At 35.7% G+C, this 23,169-nt stretch overlaps 1 long non-coding RNA gene across 1 annotated transcript; it reads left to right on the top strand.

Moving 5' to 3' along the window:
* Positions 1–811: 811 nt before the first annotated feature.
* LOC149415781 (uncharacterized) lies at positions 812–22,585 on the top strand. Its single transcript, XR_016303545.1, has 4 exons — positions 812–871; positions 3,017–3,169; positions 3,277–3,308; positions 22,577–22,585. It is a non-coding gene; the product is annotated as an uncharacterized LOC149415781 (long non-coding RNA).
* Positions 22,586–23,169: the final 584 nt, after the last annotated feature.

Here is a 23,169-nt window from a genome sequence, read left to right as displayed (position 1 = left end):
TAATGAATACCGCACAAGATATTCATACAAAAATAGCTGTAGCCTGTAATACACTTGGCAAATGCTCATGGGAAAAGCGGTACCTTAACTTGTACCATTCTTGACACCAAATTCGTTTCTTTTTATTATTTTTATTCAAACATAAAACTAACGTAAGAGCCAAGAACGCTTTGTCTTTGACAGATTCCATTTTGCCGCGAGTCACGAAATGACAGGAAGGCATAGAAGTACATATACATAGACCACCACGAAATCACAGGAAGGCGTGGCCATGCTTGACGGAGAGGCTTGATGCGGGCTGGCAAGCCGCTAAGCATAGACAATAATAGACAACAATAGACAACAATAGACAAAAAAACTACGTGCTTGCGATCAAGCCGCTTGACCGAGTCCCAGTCCCTTTATATTTATATTTATTTTACGCCTATTAAGGCTTTTACATACATAATATATAACAATATTTAAAAAATTATACTAAAAAAAATTGCAGGAAATTACTATTTAAAAAACTTGCACAAAAATTTAAGGTAAAAATTGTGTTGCTCAATGACGCAGTTCTATTTGTATAAAGAACAGTAACATAAAAATCAGTAAATTTAAATGATTCATCAGTTCATGGTAAATAAGAATCTAGAAAATCAAAATAAAAGACCACGTTCATGGAAATCATAATAATTTTCTATGAATTTTCTCTTGTCTATGCATAACCTAAAAATTATTATATTTTTTTTTGTATTAGGCAATTCACCCTAAAAAGAGTTCTATGTCCTAAAAATTATGGTGACGAGTGCTTTCTTCGCCAACAGTCGTTTCTTCCTGTTTCCTGTTTATTTATTCCTGTTTACTTATTCCATGCCTGTGGTGGTTATTGGTAAGTACTTTTTTTTTTTTAATTCCTTTATTTTTCCCAATTTTTACATTAATTACATACAATATTATATAAATCAATAAGAATAATGGGAACCCACTAAGGCGCAGCCTGTGCGTGGGTAATATATTTAAGTTATTATTTTATTGTACCTAGAAATAAACAAATTGTGGGCATATAAAATAAAAACAAGATTACATTTTGTATTAGCGTTTTGTATAAAAAGTGTTTATGATAGTGAATTGTGAAGTTATAAGTGTTTAGAGCAATATATGGTGAATATTTTATGAGAAACATAAATTGATTAAAACAAATTAAGTAAAGAAGCTTCAACTGCTTTATCGAAAAGCCATAATTTTAATTATTTTAAATATTGAGGAAGTTTAGTAATCACTTGAATATTTTTCGGTAAAAGATTGAAAGTACGAGGTCCAATGAAACTGCAGTGTGTTTGCATTTGTTTTGTGTTCGTTTGGGGGGTATAAAATACATTATTATTTCTAATGTTGGTTCTGTTTTCATTTATTTTGAATTTATTTTTGTTTTTCAATATGTATTTCATCGTTTGCAAAATAAATAGTTTACGAAGACAGAATACTTAGTTACTAATGCCTATTTTCATCGCTATTCATTTTGGTAGCGGCCGTTATTCCAGTTAAGTTAGGGAATCATTGGGCGTTTTGTCAGCAGAATGTTTAAACTGTCAATTTGACGTCTACCTATTATTAGATTAGCAATTCGAAGGCATTTATTAAAATATACTGAAATAAGAAATATACGCACTACGCGTATGCGGAATAGCGGCAGACACAGTAAATAACTAAAGAGATATCCGACGATTCTCTAAACCGTTGTCATACTTTCAAGGTCAAGATCACCATTTACATCATTACTACCAAATATGTGTTTTGATATCACATATTAAAATCTCACTGAAATGAGAAGTTCTGTTAATACTATTTGGGAAAAAATTCGGTTTATGAGCGAAATTCCTAAAAAATAAAACTTGTTATTTTTATTCTAACTTTGGGCCGGGGAATCCGAATCTGGAAGAATTAGGTTGCGGCAAGCAATATTAACTGAATTACACGACCTTAAAATTTCGACGCACAAACAATTTAACTGGCCATTTTGAACGCTTTCTGACAATAAAACTAGTTATCTTTATACATCTTTATACTAACTTTGGGCCGGGGAATCTGAATCCGAAAGAATTAGGTTGGGGCAAGCAATATAAACTGAAATACACGACTTAAAAATTTTCGATGCAGAACAAAATACAATACCCCATTTTCGACACGTTTTTGACAATAAAATCCATAGAAAAATAACCAAAGATATTACATACAGCGTTACCAACTCTATGGATTTTCTTGCAACCTAATTCTTCCAGATTCGGATTCCCCGGCCCAAAATTAGAATAAAAATAACTAGTTTTATTTTTTAGGAATTTCGCCCATAAACCGAAGTTTACCCACTATTTGTTGTTTCAGGTAATTTGTCCTCGCCTTAACTAATTTCCAAACGCTACAACAGCAGTCCCGTGGATATACTAAATCCAGACATTGTTTCCATCAAGACGGAACCAGGGTCCCAGGGAGAAGGCGGAGGTACAATGCCGTATACGGATATTGATTACAACCTCTCAGATGTAAAGAAGGAATGCTTGCAATATGCGGAGAGTACTCAGACAGTCAGTTAGTTGCACGGCATACGTATAAAATGTTGAATTTTAAATTCGGATGTTCGGACTCCATGTCCGTTTGGAAATGCCGTGTTAACAGGACATATATTATTTACGTTCTGGTCGTTTTTAAGTTTATTTGATATTTACTTTTATATGTACTTTTGTAGAAAACTTTAAAATTAGAGAACTCTTATAACTTATATATTTCTCACAATACAGTCTTCATTATTCAAGCTTTCACTCAGCCAGTGGGTCAAATGGTTCTTCCTAGTTGAAGCATGCATCTGACGATCTGAAGCGGACATCTGGAGTCATTCTTATTCATCAAAGTCACCGTTTTTTTTTTTATCAAAAATCACGCTTTTCAATATTTTTAATGGGGTATTAAATCCTAAAAGAATTATTATAAAAAAAAAACACTTTGTCGTGTATCAAATTGTAGGTATTATTGATTTTTTCAGTTAACATTAATGTGGAGACTGAAACCATCAAAGCGGAACTTACTCCCCGAGACCAAGAGGAGAGGGGATTTTCTTATATGGATATTGACATAGACCTGCCTGATGTTAAAAACGAATGCTTAGAAAGCATTCATACTATTACCGAGACAGCAGGTATAACCGATTTCTTTGTAATATTTAAATTCAATCGTGCTAACTTATTTTTATAGGTTTTTTTATGAGCCTTCTTTATCCGTATTATTTTTCAAATTTGTCAACAGAGCTGAAGACGCATCTCGTGGAAAAACTATTCGTATGTCCCCACTGTAACTACTCCTGTTCTAGTAAGTCAAATTTCGGAAAACACTTTCGCACCCATGCTGGAGAAAAAACTTTCTCATGTTCCGACTGCAACTATTCATGTTCACGAAAAGGCCATCTATTGAGCCACATGCTGACTCACAGTGGAAAAAAACCTTTTCTATGCTACAAGTGCAGTTATTCATGTGTTCAAAGGGGATGTTTGGCTATACATATGCGGACTCATAGTGGAGAAAAACCTTTTTTATGTTCTAACTGCAACTATTCATGTTCTCAAAAAAGCAATCTGACGACTCACATGCTGACTCACACTGGAGAAAAACGTTTTTCATGTTCCAAGTGCAACTATTCATTTGGTCAAAAAAGCCATCTGACGACTCACATGCTGACTCACAGTGGAGAAAAACATTTTTCATGTGCCGAGTGCAACCATTCATTTTTTCGGAAAGGAGATATGAAAAAACACATGATGATTCACGGTGGAGAAAAACCTTTTTCATGTCCTGAGTGCAACTATTCATTTACTCAAAAGGGTAATTTGAAGAGCCACATGCTTACTCACAGTGGAGACAAACCTTTCTCATGTTCCGAGTGCAACTATTTATGTTCTCAAAGGGGCCATCTGACGAGCCATATGCTGACTCACAGTGGAGTTAAACCTTTTTCATGTCTCAAGTGCAATTATTCATGTTCTCGAAAGGCAGATTTGAAGAGACACATGCTGATTCACAAAGGAGAATAAACTTTTTCTTGTTCCTAGTAAACCTTGACATACTATCAAAAAACGGCGGCTGACCCGCCATTTGCTAACCCAGAGTGGAGAAAGACGTTTTTCGCTTTCCAAAAATTTTCGATTATCAGAAAAACGTGCGTATTCATGGTGGATTTTTTTTTTTAATTTTGAAACCTTCTGTTATCCTTGAATTGAATTCAATCTGATTCGAGTGGTAAATTATTTATTTTTCTTTTAAAACTTAAGTGAAAAATGTAATATATTTATTCAATATTTTAACTTCGTGCTTTTTAACTAAACGATGTTTTGTTTTTGAAATTGAAGTAAGTCTGAAAATTGAATGATACTGTAATTATAATTATAAAAAAATATTTATCTTGTACTTGCAGAAAATTCAATAGATAATATAAAATAAATATCATTAGATCACTTTGCCTTAGTGTTTATACTTCCACATTGAAAATTTTGCGGCGAATTTTATTTGTGTAGGCAAACTCTTCAACCACTTCAAAGTTATAGGAGTTTTTAAAATTCACTTTATCTTTTATTATGCGGTGTGGGGTTCTGGTTTGCATCATGATTTTAGTTTTGTTCTCATTGATTTGCAAGCCCACCTCTCTTGCTGCAGTCTCCAAAGGGTCAATAGGCAAATTCAAACTATTTCTCTAATTTGGTAATTTCGTTTTATATACATTTGTTAAACAGGAACTGTTTAAATTTTCCTAATTATTTACCGCTGATGTGAGTTTTACTAAAAAGTTTATTTACATATATCAACCAAATATTTTTATTATTGTATCGAAAATATAGCTTATTTACTTATATAAACTATATTTTCTAAATATAATATAATTTTTTCTAACATATATATATTTTTTAAATAGATCATCTTGCATATTTAACCAACCCCTTGGGCTCATATAAACTTATTTGTAATTATGGCTTTGCTTTTCTATCGTCAACTTACGCGTAGAAGAACATCTACGATAAAGCATTTTCAGAATTCGCGAGCCATTTGATTGAAACTTACAATCTTTTGATAAAACCTCTGGAACTAAAATATTATATATAAACGGAATTAGGGTAAATTCGTAAATGATTTTGATACCCTTCAATAGTATTATTTTATTTATTAGTCTTCGAAGTTTAAGCAGTTTGTAAACTTGATGTACATATAAATAAATATATGAACGTAATATTATTACTACTTATAAATAAATTCTCGACCTTAAAGGATAAAGTACTGAAGTCCACATTGGACATTTGTTCAGGAAAGTAATTTTTGTGTTCTGGATGTTTGAAACTTTATAACTTTTTTACTTTATTCAACAATTAAGATCTGTGAATGATGAAACCATAATTTTATTCATGTTTTACCATAGTTAAACAAACATGTCAATAATTGATGAATATTAAATAAATAAATGGACACCCGTGTTTTATGCTCTAACACATTACTGCCGAAGAACACAAAATACAAAATATCCTATAGATAAAACAAAGTAGTCCATTTAAGTATAAGAAATGTTTTCATAGAACAGAGAATTTTTTTATGAAATCACAAAATATTTTATTGACGGAACCAAAGAACTCCCACAAGGGAAAAATGGATAGCAAAAAATATGAAAAAAAAACTTATCATTTAATTATGTTCATAAGAACATTAGCATAGCTTGAGTCTAGGGCTATAATAAAACAACAAATAAACACACACATGAGGGGGCTCGGACCTCATGCCCAGTTCAGGGATCATTTGATCCCAAACTTACTTTTTCAGATCATAAAGTGGGATTGGTACCATCTTGTTATAAACTTCTTGGATTTATGATAGGTAAAGTAAACAATTCTCCAAGCCCGAAGCAATGATATCGATGTTCAACTGCCTTATACGATCTAAAATAGAATACGCTTCTGCTGTCTGGGCCCCATACCAGCAAAAATACATAGAATTATTGGAAAAAAAAAAAATTATTTTTCTAAGAGTCTTTATATGAGAACGCATGGTGAATACCCACGATTTATGCATCATATAGATTTTCTCTCCGAAACGCACTACGAAAGTCTCCAATCTAGGAGAACATTGACAGCCCATACCTCTTGGAATGCTATAAATTGTTTGTACCGAACAACCACCGTCAGGGTCGACGTATTCCACACGGAAGAACGGACGTTATGGCCCAGCGTAGAGGTAAGAAGTAAGAGGCTTGGTGCTGCTAATGATGATACAACGAGGTCTCTTGACATTTTCAACATCGGCCTTGAAGACTTCAAAAGTCATTTTAGGCAAGAACTTTAAACATCGGTTATTGTAAAATGTTTCATTAGCCCTCCCCCCGTCGCGCCTTTTTTCTAACGCGAGGAGTCGTGCGGGGTCTCTAAGGACCCTAAAAATAATGATGAATTGTTGTTATAGCAAATATTTTATATTTTATTTTGACTGATTATTGTCAGGTGATAGGGGCTGCATTTAAATAAAAATTAGATATTTGTTTTTAATTTGAAAGCCAAAAAATCAAGAAGGAACATTTTTTTATAATTTTGAATCATACTTATTTTAATAGTAAGCTTTTTAAGAAAATCTTAACATATATTAGTATTATAACAAAAAATAAATCAACATAATACAATATCTATGTTTATGCCAAAAATGGCTAATTGTTGATTCATAGAGAATTATTTTATGGCAATGAATTTTTTTTCCAGAACCCCGTTTTCCTCTCCTTTATACTTCTCCCCTCTGTCCGGGATTCTGTCAAAAACCTACAGCCGTGACGCGAACTGGACATTATTACCTATAACGCATCGCATAGCAATCAGAAATCATTACATACGCATCGCAATAAATACAATTAGTCAAACCAAAACTATAGTGAAATTAGCATCCCAACAAGTGAATGTTCCTCCACCTCTGTAAGTACCTTTATACCTTTATAAAACTATAGTGAAATTAGCATCCCAACAAGTGAATGTTCCTCCACCTCTGTAAGTGCCTTCTACCTTTATAAAACTCATTGCCAAAATAATATATCAACCTAGATTAATTGATTTGTTTATTAAAAGGTCCACAGCTTTAACATTTGATCAATTTGAGCAACATACATTATTATGTAGAGATATGAACCAGCGCATCGCGTAATTATGATACGTAATTACGCATTTATCCACGATATTGTGTTTCATTGTTAAATACGTGTCGATTTATTTATGTGGATAGGGTATATGGTTTTGTACAGTAAGATCTCGCATTATTTATTTTATTTAAACGATTTATTGTTATAAAATTATTTATCGTACAAATGATTAACGAAACGTCAAACGTAGAAATTAAGTTTTCGAAGCTCGTCGAAATTCATTCTTTTCAAGAGCTCAGAGAATATTATAGCATAAAAAATTTAAAGACGACATCGTCAAAAAACGCTTTTTTCGCAAATGCCACATTGTTACCAGAGATTAGGAATACATTTTTGGAAATGGTTAGTAAAATAAACATGCTAAACCGTACAATAAATCCGGAATATATACCCAATTTTCAAATGGAACAATCATTCGATGAACTTTACGCCATTATTCAACTCACCGCCCAGCAAATGAATAATGAAAATATTTATAGGCAAATTCAAACTATTTCTCTAATTTGGTAATTTCGTTTTATATACATATGTTAAACAGGAACTGTTTAAATTTTCCTAATTATTTACCGCTGATGTGATTTTTACTAAAATGTTTATTTACATATATCAACCAAATATTTGTATTATTGTATCGAAAATATAGCTTATATACTTATATAAGCTGTTGGGGACGGATATAGCACCGTCGCAACGCGGAATCATAGGAAATGGAAAAGGTTCGGAATGCCGACTTACCCCTTTCTATTCTTCCACGGTTTTCAATCCTTCTTTGCGCTGGTTCACAACAATTCACAAATTTCACCACGCGCGAGCTCACGATGGCTTTGAATTTTCGATACGGTCGATAAAGGGGGCTCCGTAATCAAACGATGTTGACAGGACGAATATTTTAACTCAACTAAATCGGCATAGGAGAGGAGAGGAGAGGGGAGTTGGGTAGATAGGCCACAATAATTTTAGAAAGGATATAAAGGTAGGTAGCACGATGCTAGGTGCCAACATTTCCGCCCACCTAATTTGAACGAATTAACAATTATGATACAAAATTTAATAAAAGGTAAATTTAAATATATACATAGGTAAATTGTTCATTCAAGTTGTATCCGTAATGCCTCGCAGAAAATAATAAAAAAAAAATAACTTTTACTAAATTAAGTATAACTTCGAAGAATGGTTCCTGGACCACAACAAAAATTTTGGTTTTGAAAAATATTTAAAATTGCTAATAACTCCTTTGGTCTAGAATCTGAGTAAGAAACAAAACGAGAATTAGAGTATAGACATCTAAAACAACAACAACAAAAAATATATAGATCCCAATGGTAAATAAAATAAAAATAAAACATAACAAAACTGGAAAATGAAAACGTATTCAATTTTAGATGTATATCTTAAGAATTATCACTAATAATAATTTTATTCTTCTGGTAACGGGCAAAGCTTTATCACTGGTCGAACCAAGGAACCAGATTGAGTTTTAACAGTAGCTAACCTAACTATTCCATCCTTACCGGGATGAACGTGGATAATTCGTCCTAATACCCACTTCATCGGTGGAAGACGATCGTCCTTTATTAACACTAATTGACCTAATTTAATGTTTGGATTAATTTTGCACCACTTTGATCGTTGTTGAAGCGTATTTAAATATTCTAAATGCCAACGTTTCCAGAAATGTTGCGACATCTTTTGGAGATGTTGCCACCTACTTAAACGATTAGACTTGGTGTCAAGAAAGTCATATTCAGGCAAACCTAGTAGGAATCCACCGATTAAAAAGTGGCCCGGGGTGAGTCCATTCACATCCTCGGGGTCTGAGCTCATTGAACACAAAGGGCGGGAGTTGAGGATGGCCTCAATTCTAGTGAGAACTGTCGCAAATTCTTCATAAGTTAGAACGGTCTCACCTATCACCCGTTTTAAATGGTATTTTACAGATTTTATCCCTGCCTCAAATAAGCCTCCGAAATGAGGACTCGCTGGAGGGTTAAAAGACCAAATAATGCCGCTCTGAATTAGATGATTAGATATAACATCACGCTGTGATGCCAAGAATTTATTTATACCGAGTAGGTACCGATTTGCACCGACGAAATTGGTTCCGTTATCGCTTATGATTTCAGAACATAACCCTCGACGATCTGTAAACCGGCTAAGGGCTGCAATAAATGCTTCAGAAGATAAATCAGACACGATCTCTAAATGAACTGCTTTCGTCGCCATACATACAAATAGACATAAATAACCCTTTGACGTTTTTGCTCCCCTACGTTTGTGATCTTTCAAAGTGAAAGGTCCTCCGAAATCTACACCAACTCGAGAAAAAGCACGGCTTTGTTGCACTCGAGAGGGAGGTAAATCACCCATTAGGGGAGGTAGCACCGAAGATTTCATTTTATAGCAGACAATGCATTTCGACAGTTGTGAGCGAATTTTATTCCGTGCAGCCACTATCCAAAATTTACGCTGAATAGTGAATTGAAGGCTTCGTGGCCCAACATGAAGATATAGTTTATGATAATAATCTATAATTAAATAAGCTAAATGACAGATTTTCGGAAGTAAGATCGGAAATTTACTTTCATATGACAAATTTGAATACTTGAGTCGACCGCCCACCCTGATAATACCGTGGCTATCAAGAAACGGTTTCAAGTTTTGAATTTGCGTTGAACATGGACTGCCATTTCGCATATTACGTATATCAACAGAAAAATACGTTTCCTGTTCAATGCGTACGATTTTCATAAGCGAATCATTTAATTCGCGAGAACTTAGATAAGTCGAGTTTGAATTTCCACTACCAGGACGTTTCTGACAATTATTTACGAAACGCATTATCCAAGCGACGACGCGTTGCAATTTATAAAATGAAGAATATTTACTAATAATCGAATTAGGTACTATTTGAGATGATACAAACGTTTTAAGGTTGCATGTTTTGAGTTCTGGTATTTCTCCGTCAGATTGATTGTACACAGCTGAACAAGGCCAGAGTGCTATTGGTTGGTGAAGCCATTTTGGTCCCGTAAACCACAAAGGGTGTGATATAATGTCTGCTGGGAAAAGCCCTCTTGAACCAGAATCGGCACAATTTTCCTCCGAGACAACATGCTTCCAAACAGCATTTGGTGTATTTTCCAGTATTTGTACAACCCTATTAGCGACAAATGTTTTCAATAAATATGGCGGCGTTTTTAGCCACGCTAGTACAATAGTCGAATCTGTAAATAGAAAAACGTTTTCTATTTGTTCGGCAAACTTTACAGATGACATAATATACTTTACAAGTTTCGTGAGAAGAACGGCCCCACATAATTCTAGTCGTGGAATTGACAGGGTTTTCAAAGGAGCGACCTTCGATTTTCCCATTAAGATGTGAGTGGTATTGCTATTACGCTCTAATAAATATACCACTGCAGAATAACCCAATTGTGAAGCGTCACAGAACCCTACGAGGAAAAGACGACTTGTCATCACCGTGTTGTAATATCTAGGAATATTCAATGTTCGAAGTAATGAAAGTTGACTTACAAATTTACTCCACGTATTATGAATATGTGGTGGAACATCACGATCGTCCCAATCGACACTTAACTTCCATAGTTCCTGTAATAGACATTTTGCGAAAAATGTCACTGGGGTGATGATCCCAAGTGGGTCGAATAAACGAGCTACCGTTGATAAAATTGTTCTTTTTGTGCATATCTCATTTAAAGGTAGATCGACCTTGTAGGTAAAACTATCAGTCGTTGGACTCCACTGAATGCCTAATATTTTAACAATTTGATCAGTTCCGGCGTTATCAAAAGAATGACCATCTTGCTGGTGCTCTTGCGAAACGTGATCCAAAAGTGAAGGTGTATTAGATTGCCATTTACTAAGTTCTAATTTCCCAAGATTTAACAATCCAATGATATCTTGTTTTAGTCTGAGGGCTGTGCTAATCGTTTCTGTCCCTGTTACCAAATCATCTACATAAAAATCATCGCATAGAACCTTGGCAGCATCAAGATACTTTGATCCTTCATCTTGTGCTAGCTGACGAAGGGTACGAATGGCCAAGAATGGTGAACTAGACAACCCGTACGTTACAGTTTGTAACTCGAAATCAATAACCGGTTCATTCTGAGATTCTCTCCACAAAATATTTTGGAATTTACGCTGAGATGGAATAATTAATATTTGCCTATACATCTTACAAATATCAGCTGTAAATACATACTTATGAAAACGAAAATTTAAAATCATACGTGGAATTTCAGTTTGCAATTTTGGACCGTTCAATAATAAGTCATTTAGAGATAAGTTATTTGGTTGGGTTTTTGCCGACCCATCAAAAACCACACGTAGTTTTGTAGTTTTACTGTCAGGATTCAAAACACAATGATGAGGTAAATAGAATGCATCTAAATTCCGAGGTACCCGTGTCATGTGTCCCAGACCCTCATATTCTTGTATAAAATTTCCGTAATTAATTGCTAACATGGGACCCCTTTTAAAACGAATTTCTAGTTTGTTCAATCGCGATTCCGCAAGTTTTAAGGAATTTTGAGAAGGCATAATTTCAGATTTTGTTAATAATGGTACAACATATCTACCATTACATTCTCGATAGTGATTCGAAGCGTAGATTGTTTCGGCTAATTCGTCGTCCGGATTACTCGTCACAATTGAAGGTGTTTCTTCAATTTCCCAAAATTTTCTAAGAGTATTGCTTAACGAATTTGTTTCAACAAATAAAGACGAAGGCGTTTGAAATGACGAATTTTCCATCTTCCCCATTATAATGTAACCGAATACACTGTTTACAGCACATGGAGAGCCGTGAATTATTTCATGGCCACTATTAAATATATCCAAGTATACGTCAGCTCCTAACAAAAGGTCTATTTTGCCCGACTTGTAATATGATTCATCAGCTAATTTTAAATTTTTAAATTGTGACGTTCCACTCGATGGTAAATCATATGACGGATGATTAGAAGTGATTTCTGTAATCACGACAGTTTGACATTGAAGAATAGGCCCTTTTTTATTTCGAGGTTTTATAAAACATTTTGTTTTTCCATGACAAGAATTTATACTAGAATTTCCTAAACCGTTCAGTGAAATACGATGTTTTTTAATTGACAAACCCAAGAGCTTAGTACATCTTTCCGTAATCAGAGAGACTTGGCTCCCACAATCCACGACGGCGCGGATAGGTATATAATCATTATACTGATTTCGGACCTCAAGTTGTACCGTTCCTAACAAAACTGTAGAAACGCTCGGAATCGTTGTTGCGGCCAGGGCTGCACTTGAATTATTAAGTTCATTTTCGCCCAATGGTTCGGCGGCAATGTGCAACATTGAATGGTGGTTTTTATTACAAACCTGGCATGTAAATTTTGATACACAATCTTTTACATGGTGTTGTTTCAAACAATTGAAACAACGGTTTAAAGTTTTAATTTTGTCCCTCCTTTGATGGGGACTTAAAGATGTAAAAGATGCACATTTGTAAAGAAAATGTGCACCTTTACATAATGGACAATTAAGGTTATTATAATTCTTATTGGCAGATAACAACGTTTTAAACGAACCTTTTTTCTCTTTTGTAGTATGTGAAGATAACATTTCTAAAATACGCGTTTGATTTCTCAGAAACTCGAAAATTGAATCCAACCCTGGAATCTCTTCACCGGGCAATTTGGATTCAAATTGACGTTTAGTAGTCAGATCCATCGATCGTATCATAATATGACCAACAAATTTATCAAAGATATTTTCTATATTCATCGCTTTTATAGCGGCGCAATTCTCTTGAAACGTACTGAGTAACCGCGCTATACCTGACGCAGACTCGTTTTGTAATATTTTGAAATTAAGAATTTCATCAACATAATGCGTGAAAAGAATTCTAGAATTTTGGTATTGATTTACCAGAATATTCCAGGCAATGTCATAATTCTCTTCGATAAGAGGCAATGATTGTATAGGTGCCAGTGCCGGCCCTGTAATTACCGATAAAAGATAATGGTATTTTTCTACATTCGTATATGCATTGCTGTCATGTATAAGACTTTTAAATAATGAATGAAATGAGCACCAACTTTTAATGTTACTATCAAAAGTAGGCAGCTTTATCACTGGTGCACGAATCACCGAATTACTTGCCGTTTTAGGAATTGAATTTTCATTATTACTAGTGATAACGCTTTTCATTTGCATGATCTCGAAATACATTGAATCAACATTATTCGCAATGTTTCCTAGTTCCGACATTTCTGTAATCTTGTCTAATGACAGTAATTGTTCCTCAATCTCGTTTTGAACTGATTCAAATTCTTCTAACCAATCTTTTAACTTTTCACATCTAGCAAGAAACGTATCTTTTTTCTTACTATCATCATAAATGCTCGATATGAGCTCTTGCGTGATACGAATACGAGAAACTATTCGCTCACGTCGGGATTGCAACAAAAGTACTTTTTTCTCAGCCATTGTATTGAGAAATTAATCTGCACAAAAATGCCGAGTGAATACAACAATTTATTTTAAATATTAACAAATTTGTCACCAGTTAAGTATTTTTTACTACCTACAGGCAATTTTCGCTAACAGCACGGCTGACGCGAATTTTACACATAGATCAACTTTTATGAACAATTCAACCTTGAAATAATTAAATTAACCACAATTTTTTCAATTAATATAAATTATCAGGCTCGAATGACCAATGTTGGGGACGGATATAGCACCGTCGCAACGCGGAATCATAGGAAATGGAAAAGGTTCGGAACGCCGACTTACCCCTTTCTATTCTTCCACGGTTTTCAATCCTTCTTTGCGCTGGTTCACAACAATTCACAAATTTCACCACGCGCGAGCTCACGATGGCTTTGAATTTTCGACACGGTCGATAAAGGGGGCTCCGTAATCAAACGATGTTGACAGGACGAATATTTTAACTCAACTAAATCGGCATAGGAGAGGAGAGGAGAGGGGAGTTGGGTAGATAGGCCACAATAATTTTAGAAAGGATATAAAGGTAGGTAGCACGATGCTAGGTGCCAACATAAGCTATATTTTCTATATTCTCAATTTGGTAGGCGGGAATGGGTACCGCCGCCCTGGGAACCATTTATTGGATGACCAACACCTCTGCCACAGGTCACCTCAAGTGGTTCGCTACGTTTGGTGACTTAGAAGGGGTGCCCGGGTTCATGGGTTAAGGTTTGCCTAGGTCTTGGTGGCGGGTGCGTCGGCCCACCTTCTGCGTGGCGGGCCGGTTGGGAGATGCTGGTTGAGGGAGACTCTTTACAACCAGTTACCGCTGTCCGGGCCGCTCGATAGTACAGGGGCCCGACCCTCAGGCTTACGACTAAGGGTGGGCTGCCCCATCAGCGAGTGAAAAAACCCCGCCACTGCTGTTGTGCCGGTTCGTGACCGGAGGGGACCCAGCAGCAGCGTTTGGGGCTCATTGGATGCCCTCTCCAGCCGGACTCTCCCAGCCTATCGCCTAGCACCGCAGTGGGTGGGCTGGAACTAAACGCTCATCACTCCTGGACAGCCTGAACCCCAGATTCCTACCCACCCCTCATACCTTTCCTTTCCAGACCTTCCTTTCACCTCTTCCCTTAAAAAAAAAAATAAAATCACAAAAAAAAAAATTAACATCGTTACAGCGGCGAGTAGCAGGTGTCCCCGGTGCGGGCCAAAACTGTTGGTAAATTTTGCCGACATTCGCGGCCTGCACACAAATTTAAATTCCATTCATCACCATCTTTTGTCCCAACGTCCCAACCTTCTTTTCCTATCCAGACTCTTCCTATCTGGACTGCCCGGGCTTTACCCTCGCAAGCAAGTTCCGACTCAAAGGAGGAGTCTGCCTCTATAGCCGAGCTGACGTCAACTGTGTACGACTATTGAGTCTGGAAAACTCCAGATTCGACGTAATGTGGGTGCGCGTCAATCTTGCCAGTACGGCAAGATTCTACGCATGTCTATACCGCTCACCGAACCATAGCAAATCAGACACTTCCGAACTCTTCAAACATTTGAGCGATACTATTGATGATCTCTTGCCCCGTTACCCTTCGGCCGAGTTTATTGTTCTGGAGGACTTCAATGTTCATAACGAACCATGGTTAAAGTTCTCAGGCCCAACGGACTCGGCTGGCCGACAGGCGGAATCCTTTGCCATTTGCTACGGATTAGAGCAACTAGTTCAGGAGCCTACAAGGGTTCCTGGTGTCCAGACTCACCGCTCCAATCTGTTAGACCTATTCTTACCTACTGTGCCACACGGTTATAAGATTGACGTCACAGCGCCTCTGGGATCATCCGACCACTGCCTAGTGACGATATCAATCCCCGTTAGCCTCAGACCAACCAATGAGAGGCTGAGGAGAAAAGTGTGGCACTATAGGTCAGCAGATTGGTTCGGTATGCGGGCCCATTTCAACGCTTTTCCGTAGTTAGCTGTTTGTTTTCGGACTTCGGACCCTTCAAGATGTTCCCAGGAGATTGGTGAAGTCATCAAATCGGCGATGGGTGGCTTCATACAATCGACTACTAAAGAAACTGGTGTGGGCTCAAAGCCGTGGTTCAGTCGACAATGCTCCGAAGCAGTTCGACGAAAAAACGCGGCTTACCGAGCCTACAACACATTTCGAACGCCCGAAAGCAGATCAGCGTACAACAAATCGGCAAAGGAATGCAAGAGAATCATTTATAGGTCAAAATTCGAACATGACCTGCAGATCAGCAATAAGCTGGCTGCCTGCCCGCATGGCAGCAGAGCATTCTGGTCGCTTGCGGGCTCAATAGGTCGAAATTTTTGTAAACCCAGTATGCCACCTCTTACCAGACCTGACGGCTCACTAGCAAACACCGCCACCGAAAAGGCTATCCTATTAGGGAAAATGTTTGCGGTAAACTCGACCCTCGACGACGGAGGTGCTGTTCTGCCGTCGGTTCCTCACTGCGGCTTCTATATGAAAAAGCTGAGGATCCGGCATCGGGATGTACTCCGCGTTATACGGAGGCTCGATGTTAATAAAGCTAGTGGACCTGATGGAATACCTGCCCTGGTATTGCAGAGGTGTGCTGCGGAAATAGTTCCAGTTTTGACAAAGCTCTTCAAAATGTCACACGAACTCCAACGGCTCGGAGGGCTTTGAAGCAGAGAATGGACGGTTATCTCTATATATAGTATTTCCTCCTGGGGTAAAAACAATCTTGAAAAATTTAATGTTTCAAAGACCCAATCCTGTCTGATTACGTCTAAAAGGGATCCAAATGATAATTTAGTTTCCTTCAACGGAAGCAATCTTCCGAACAGGCCTTCCATTGATATGCTTGGTGTAACTATAAGTGACCAGCTCAGGTACGGGGGCTCCATCGAAGCCAGAGTAAAGTTGGCCTCTCAGAAGCTGGGCGTACTGTACAGGGCCCGCAGATACTTTAATAGTACACAACAGCTGACCCTGTACAAATCGCAGGTGCGCCCTACTGTCGAATTTGGCAGCCATCTTTGGTCCGGAGCCCCTAAATACCTGAAAAAAACCCTTGACTCTGTGCAAAAACGGGCGGTCCGTTTGATAGATTCTCAAGACCCGACTCGATAGACCCAATCTTAACAAACGGACTGCAATCTTTAGAGCACAGGCGTTAGGTAGGTATGCTGTCCTTGTTCTATCGGTATTACAATGGAAGATGCTCTGAGAAACATGCGTCATTGATCCCTTCGGCACCGGTGCGTAGTCGGGATACACGCCAAACGCGCGCCCATTATTTGTACACGGTTGACATTTGTCACATGAGAACGGGTCGCTTCTATGATTCGTTCTTAAGTTCAACAGCTCGGCTGTGGAACGAACTGCCGGCTTCTGTGTTTCCTCCCTTCTACAACATGGGACTCTTCAAGACCCATGTTCACTCCTTCCTCTCCACAAAAAGACACCTCACACAGCATCCCCAAAGATGACATAGGCCCTGAGGGAAATTATTTTCTTCAGGGCCTCCTGTGTGGAGTTAATATAAAAAATAAAAATAAATACACTTATTAATTGAGCGCAGCGAAATCCTGTTTTAACCAAACATTTTTGAATTTCATCTTGACGAAAAATTTGTTTTGTATGTTCCTTCTCCGATTCAAGATGGTGCCTGTTTAATGGTTCAATAAAGATTTTTTTTAAATTTGAGATCGTCGTTTTTATTTGGACTTTCTTGCTATCGTTATATTCATTTTTTCATGGGACATTTACTCGTACCTGCCTAAAAAAAATAAAAATAACAATTTTTTTTGAGATATTTTCTTTGGACAAATTTTATTATTCGTTATTTAACGAAGCTCGTCAAAATTCATTCTTTTCAAGAGCTCAGAGAATATTTGATAGCATAACAAATTTAAAGACGACATCGTCAAAAAACGCTTTTTTCGCAAATGCCACATTGTTACCAGAGATTAGGAATACATTTTTGGAAATGGTTAATAAAATAATCATGCTAAACCGTACAATAAATCCGGAATATATACCCAATTTTCAAATGGAACAATCATTTGATGAACTTTACGCCATTATTCAACTCACCGCTCGGCAAATGAATAATGAAAATATGAATCAGTCGTCATCTACTACTGGAAAATTTATTATGAAACGTTTAAAAATATTATTGACAAAAACACAGATCTCTCTAATGCAGAAAAAGTCCAACATTTAGTCGGTTCATTGTCTGATAAAGCATTGCATATTTGTGTTGGGATTCCAACAACAGCTGATAGTTATGAAATTATTTGGAATGCTTTAATAGAGAAATATGAAGATAATAGAGCACACGCAGCGTATTATTTCGATCAAATTTTAAACATTAAACAAATAACTATTCCAACAGCATCTAATTTAGAAGCGTTTATAGATCAGTTTCATTCGTCAATTTTGGCGTTACAACAGTTAAAATTTCCGAATTTATTACAATATTTCTTTCTTTATATAGGAACTCAAAAATTAGATAAGGAAACAGCTATGGCATTCGAATTGTCAGTGAGGAGATCTGAGACACCTTCTTATAAAAAGTTCGTGATTTTTTTGCGTGAACACGCAAAAATATTACAACGAACATCTGCATTACCGGAATGTAAATCGCAACAGCGCATGGAGAAAAACTCACTTAAGAATCAATATAGGCAAGCATTTGTTAGTGTAACAAACAGCAAAATAAAATAATACGAGTACGCTGTATGTAACCTATCAGATCATACATCAATTTATAAATGCCCAACATTTTTAAAAGCATCTCCTAAGAATAGATTTGTAATTGCTCAAAAACAAAATCTAAATCAAACTTCTAAAATTAAATTATAAATTTGGCACTCTACTCTAAATTCCAACGATCTGGACGTTGCTTTCAATACCTTTTCTAATATCCTCTTGCAATATATTGAGGATGTCACCGAAGAATCCAGTTTTAATAATTAAAATTATTCTACCAACCATGTAAAAGCCCTCTGGGCGTTAAATAAATAAATAAAATAAAAAATAAAATTATTGTTTAGATACAGTTGCTACATATTTCTTCCGAGTTTTTGTTTGGGCATTCCTTCCATTCGTGATCCTTAACACAATGTAAGCAGGTCGCGCTTTTGTCTTTGCTCAAACATTTCATTGCAGTGTGTCCAAATTTCAAGCAGTGGTAGCACTGCGTCAGGGGGTGGCATTTTTTACTCGTACTCTGCTGAATCCTATATTGATTTTTCCTTTTCAATGAGTTAGGACCTCAGTGCTTCGCTGGTTTTCAGTATATAGTTAGTGAGTCCATTTTGTAATTTAGGCTTAAACATTTTTATTAGTTTTACAGTGTTTTTTGTATCATTTTCCATAATATCTTTGATACCTTCATTTTGGGTTTTTAAAGCCTCGATTATATCTTCTTCTGTCAGATCTGCCTGTAGATTTTTTATGAAAATTTTGGGGTTTTTCTTTTTTAGTTTTGTTAATTTTATCCGTCAATTTGGACTTTAGTAGGTTAAGATATTATCATTTTGTTTTGGGCAGCTTTACGAACTCCATTTACTACAGTGCCTAAATTTGCTAATTTTATTTTTTTGACAATTTGGTCTTTTATTGCGTCTGATGTCATATTTGAATTTTCACTTTTAATAATCAGTGAATATTTCGATTCCAGGTTTTCTTTTAGTCGACTTGCATAGGATTTTTTCCATATTACTTGAATTTTCTTTTTTTTTCTAATTTTTCTATTAGTTTGGTTTGCAGAGAAACGCTCCTGTTTTTAAAAAAAAGTTTTTTCGTGCATCCATTTTTCTTCTAGAAGTTTGATGTTTGTTTCCAGATTAGTTTTGGCCTTGGGGTCCTGTTTGATAGAAATATTTGAGATTTCTAGTTTAATTTTTTATATTATTTGTAGCACGTCCATAATGGGTTGGTTTTAGTGACCACAGTCACCTCACTCGTGGCAAAATACTAGTAACGGTGTAACAATACTCTAATATTGTAAAACGAAATTATTTACGTATACGTCCACACACCACCGCTGTGCGGAAGAATGTGAAGTGCTAACAACCGTTCTTATTAATTACCGTGATTAATTATCATATGATGAATATGTATGTTAACAATATGTATGTGTTCAAAAGTCACATGATGAAAATGTTTTTTTTTTGAGTTATCTGGCCGCCATGAAAATTATAATAATTGTCTATGACTTCATTCTTGTCTATGCATAACCTATAAATATTTTTGACAAGTGCTAACAAGTGCTTTCTTCTCCGAAAGCCGTTTCTTCCTGTTAAACTTACTATCCCACGCCTGTGATGGTTATTGGTAAAGTAAGTACTCATACTTATATTCATCGCTATTTATTTGGTAGCTGCCGTTATTCCAGTTTAGTTAGGGAATCATTGGGCGTTTTGTCACAGTAGAATGTTTAAACTGTCAATTTGACGTCTACCTATTATTAGATTAGTATTTAGAAGGCATTTATTACAATGATCACAAAAAAATCATATTATGGTTAACAGATATTTTGTTAAAAGCGGAATGGCGGTAAACATTGTAAATATAAATATAGTTTTCCCACGATAAACAACGTTTCTCTTAATCGTTGTCATATCTTCAAGGTTTTCAAATATGTTTTGGCTACGACTTCGTTATTTTGACAGGATATTTCAAGCGAAACCACATTTTATTATTTATTTAAAAAAAAAAAAATATTCTAGATAAAAGAAAATTACATTTTCACTTATTTAACTAGAAAAAACTAATACATTACACAACGATTTTATTCACGATCATTGTTTGTTTGATTGATCATAAAACTGAACAACTTTTTTTTAAAATTACCTACACTTTTTTCATTTTTAATTTCGTCTGGGATTCAATTATGTTTGTTCCATTCTCTTTAAATATTTTTGTTTTAGTGTGATAATTATATTTTAATTTTTAATCTTTATTTTTAGTTTAAATTTATCTTTATATTAATGTTGTTTTTTTTTTGAAAATATCTTTCTAAGAACAAGAAATTTAACTTTAAAATTTGAAGAAATATTAAAATTCTTTGAAACAACCCGTTCTTAGATTATGAAGATGGGCTTTTTACGACAATATAGAATTTGGAAATTTCTTTGCTTTTAACAAGAAAATGGAAAACTCAGTATTTTTTATTTTGTTTAATAAGAGTTAAATTTATACATATGTATTATTATATTAAATTTAAAATCATTATTGGTGATATATTCTTTATCACAAAAAAAAATTTTTTGGTCCTGATAAGAAGGGAGCCACGATTCTTTGCGATGTTTTGCACAAAATATAATTTTATTAATGTATTTTTTTGTTAGAAAATGATTAGTATATACTGTACTTCTACTAGGATAGGCATATTTATCGTACCCAGTAAAATTAAAATAGAAATTAGCATGTTCAAAAGGCCAGGTTCATGAAAATTATATTAATTGTCTATGACTTCATTCTTGTCTATGCATAACCTATGTATTTTTTGACAAGTGCTTTGTTCTCCGACAATCTTTCTTCCTGTTTCCACTCTCTATCCCGCCCTGTTAAACTTATTATCCCAAGCATGTGATGTTTATTGGTAAGAAATAATACTTAAATTCTTTGCTATTAATTTTGGTAGCGGCCGTTCTTCCAGTTTAGTAAGTGAATCATCGGGCGTTTTGTCACATCAGAAAGTTTTAAACTGTCAGTATGACATCAACCTATTAAAAAATTAGTATTTCAAATGCATTTATTAAAATGATAACAAATATACGGATAACAGTTGTTTTCATCACAGATGGATTACAACGGAATGGCGGTAGATATAAACGGTAAATAAATAAAGAGTTTTCCCAAGATAAACGACATTTCTCTCAACCTTTGTCATGACTTCAAGGTTTTCTATTGTCTATTTTTGCTACGACTTGAGAAGCCAAATTTTAAAATCTGAATTCGAATACCACTGAATACCGTTACATCTTTATTCTGTTTCAGGGTTAAACTAATTACCAAATCCTACCAAAGCAGACCATGGATCTACTAAAGCCAAATACTATATCCATCAAGACGGAACCAGGGCTCCAGGAAGAAGGTGGAGGTGAAATTGCATTTTCGGATTTAGATTTCGACCTCCCAGCTGTAACGAAGGAATTCTTGCAATATGCGGAGAGTAGTTGCATTGCATACGTGTAAAATATAGAATTTAGAATTCGGATGTCCGGAATCAATGTCTCTTTTGAAATGTCATGCAAACAGGACACACACTTGTGCACAACATCCTCTCTTATAAAATATGAGGTTTATTGGGTATTTACCTTACTCTGCGTCCTTGCCGGAAAATACCAATATACAGCACTCATTAAACTTTATTATATTTTTCATAAAAAGTTGTCGGTTCCTCGATTTACACCGGGATATGATGTGAATTACACGTATTATAAGTTAAAAATACATAAATATAGATTGGAAAAACAATATCTCTTTGACCGAAAACAACCAAACTCTCTACTACAGGTGCTCTAGAGAAAGGTTTTTCCTTCTTGAAGAATCGGTCCCTGAAGCGGACATAAAAATGCAATTTTTCAATATAAAAAAATCTCGTTTATAACAATTTGACGAAGATACAGCGCTGGCACTATGTGGGCGCAATTGATGAATTTCGCTCCGGGCGTCGAATACTTAACCTAACACATCGCCCTTGATATTATTTTTGAAAAATACCGCTCTACAAAAAAACACAAATCATCATTTTAATGATTACAGTGATATACTGCCTCGGCGTGTGCTAATTTAGACTGTTAGGGCAGTCAATATTAAACTCGCGCCAGGCGCCGTTTGGTTCAGGGCTGGCCATGCAAAGATTCATTCTATTTATTGTACTTTTTTATTCCAGGAAGCATAAATGTGGAGACAGTTACCATAAACGCAGATCTCTTACCCCGACAAGTTGAAGCGGGGCTTACTTATATGAAAATTGACATAGACCTGCCGGATGTTAAAGAGGAATGCTTAGAACGCTTTGGAAGAATTACAAAGGAAGCAGGTAAAACCAATTTTTCACTGTAAACTTGATCGACTCGGACTCTCCTATTTTTTTTAACCTTTCTACGAACTTACTTCGCTTATTTACTCTAATTTTAGAAAATAAGTTTAACTGAGTCTTTTTCACCCATGTTATTTTTCAAATTTGTCGACAGATCTTCAGACGCATTTTGTGGAAAAGGGATACACTCCTCCCCGTCACAACTACTCCTTTCCTAAGTCAAATTTTGCAATAAACGTACGCACCCATGTTAGAGAAAAAACTTTTTCATGTTCCGTGTGCAACTATGCATGTTATAAAAAGAGCCGCCTAACGGGCCACATGCTGACTCATGGTGGAAAAAAAAATTTTTCATGTTCCGAGTGCAACTATGCGTGTTGTCAAAAGGGTAATTTAAGGAGCCACATGCTCACTCACAGTGAAGAAAAACCTTTTTCATGTTC

Source organism: Hesperophylax consimilis, chromosome 17 (assembly GCF_061612785.1).
Source record: "Hesperophylax consimilis isolate HC1 chromosome 17, BYU_Hcon_1.0, whole genome shotgun sequence".
Lineage (NCBI taxonomy): Eukaryota > Metazoa > Arthropoda > Insecta > Trichoptera > Limnephilidae > Hesperophylax > Hesperophylax consimilis.
This window is presented reverse-complemented; position numbering and strand designations above follow the sequence as displayed.